General features: G+C 44.5%; 1 non-coding gene across 1 annotated transcript; it reads right to left on the bottom strand.

Annotated features, from left to right (window-relative positions):
* Window positions 1-215: 215 nt before the first annotated feature.
* Window positions 216-334, bottom strand: LOC117425454 (5S ribosomal RNA). Its single transcript, XR_004548000.2, has one exon. It is a non-coding gene; the product is annotated as a 5S ribosomal RNA (ribosomal RNA).
* Between the last annotated feature and the right edge of the window lie 1,985 nt (window positions 335-2,319).

Here is a 2,319-nt window from a genome sequence, read left to right as displayed (position 1 = left end):
ACACAAAAAGTTGAATTAATTACATATATATATATATATATATATATATATATATATATATATATATATATATATATATATATATATATATATATATATATAATTACTCCATAAACAACAATAACTTCAATTCATGTAGCACCTTATGTCAAATACAAATCATTGTTCAATCAATGTTTGTACAATGGCACCCCCTCGTGGTCTGCTGCAAGAAAAGCTTACAGCACCTGGTATTCCCAGGCTGTCTCCCATCCAAGTACTAACCAGGCCCAACCTTGCTTCGCTTCCTAGATCAGATGAGATTGGGCGTTCTCAAGGTGGTATGGCCATAAACAAAAGAACATGGAGATTACCGAGTATTTCTACCGCATCTATCGTATTGTCATGATCTTGTCTCGGTCAGGAATTAGAATTCTGATTGAAGTTAAAACGGTAAGATTTGATTTCCATTACATGAGAGTAGATGTTAAAACTTCATGCTGATTTGAACTTGGCTCTCGCCAAGATAAGCACCAACTAAGACGTAGCTTCAGAGTAAACTAATGTGGTCCATATGTGTCTCCATCCATTTGCGCTTCCTTCCTTATAATGATGTAGATATCCTTCTGTCTGGTGTTAATGGCTGAAGTGTAATGCTGGCTCCAGGGATCAGCTTATTACCTCCCTAGCGCATCAGCACACACAACGGCTGCGATGCTGGCTCCGGGGATCAACCATAATGCGGTCTCCCCAGCGCATCAGCATGACAACCGTCTGGATTGAGCTAAGTAGGGTACATCTCTGGGGTTTTCAAGTGGGCACCTTCCATCCTCAGTGTTTCGTCGACTAGCCCACGACACCTCACGAGGGCTCGACGGTGATTCTGGCGTCCCAGCATCACCCCACTCCGTCCCCCACTCAACTCAGTCCAGCTTACTTACCCATACATCAGCGTTTCTTTCTTTCTATTGTGCTTGAGATCCCCAGCCAGAATCTTTCCGTCTCAACCACAGCCAGTTGCTGCTCCTCTCTGCTGCTTCAGATAAGTTCTTCACTGTGCGACGCAACTCTTGGCCACTGAATCCGACGTCTCTGAGAAACCGGGTTGTAGAGTGTGCCACAAATCCTCGACAACCCACTTCCACTGGGTAAACCCGAACTCTCCATCCTCGCTGTTCCGCTTCAGTGGCTAGTTGAGCATACCGCAGTTTCTTCCTCTCATACACCTCATCTACAGCATCCTCCCATGGCACTGTTAACTCTACCAGGTGAACAAGGCGTGCTGATCCAGACCACAAGACAATATCTGGTCGAAGGTTAGCGGTGGCAATCTCAGGTGGAAAAATAAGCCGTTGACCAACATCTGCCAGCATTTTCCAGTCTCTAGCAGCTTCCAGTTGTCCTGGGCGAGGATTGGTTTTAACACCTTTTCTTGGTGGTTGCTCTCCTGGGCGGAGGAATGTTGTCTTTTGTGTGTAATGTTTTGATGGAACAGGTGGCAACTTATTGGTCAAGTTACGCTTGTCTTCCAATGCTAAGGCCAAACATCGCAGCACCTGGTCATGGCGCCAAGTAAACTGTCCTTGGCTAAGAGCCACCTTACATCCTGTCAAAATGTGCCTTAATGTTGCAGGTGATGAACACAAAGGATATGAGGGATCCTCTCCTACCCAGAGGTTTAGGTTCTGTGATGATTGGAGAACATCATATGTTGACCTGATAAGGAAACTGATCCTGCTCTGTTCCACTGACCATAGGTCTTGCCAGCCAATCTTGTGTTGTTCCACACTCTCCCATCTCATCCATTCTCCCTGCTTGGCCTGGGAAATGGCCTTTATACACCTCATCCTTTCCTCCTGCTTTTGCACCTCGTTGACTACCAGCTTCCTCCGTTGAGCTGGGGCTGCCTTGTGCCATGTAGGAGCTGAACTGAGACCAAGACCCCCTCTTCCATGCTGAACTTGCCCCATGATATCATCAATTCGAAGGGCAGCCTTTGCATCCTCCACAGCTCCACTTTCTTCCAGTTTTCAACACAGGTGCTACCTCCCTTACGCATTTGTCGCGTGACTCTACTAATGTCGTTTCCAGTCGGACCTTGGCGCACTTAAACTCCTTGGTTAGAGCGGAGACAGGATATAATATTATTATTATTATTATTATTATTATTATTTATTTCTTAGCAGACGCCCTTATCCAGGGCGACTTACAATCGCAAGCAAATACAAATACATTCAAGTGTTACAATAAGAACAAGAAATACAATAATTCTCAAGTGTGACAAACCACAATTCAATAATACAGCAGATAATAGTGAAAGTTACATCAGGATATGATTAA

This window comes from Acipenser ruthenus, chromosome 18 (genome assembly GCF_902713425.1).
Source record: "Acipenser ruthenus chromosome 18, fAciRut3.2 maternal haplotype, whole genome shotgun sequence".
Taxonomy (NCBI): domain Eukaryota; kingdom Metazoa; phylum Chordata; class Actinopteri; order Acipenseriformes; family Acipenseridae; genus Acipenser; species Acipenser ruthenus.
The sequence above is the reverse complement of the archived record's forward strand: the minus strand, read 5'-3'. Positions and strand labels throughout refer to the sequence as shown.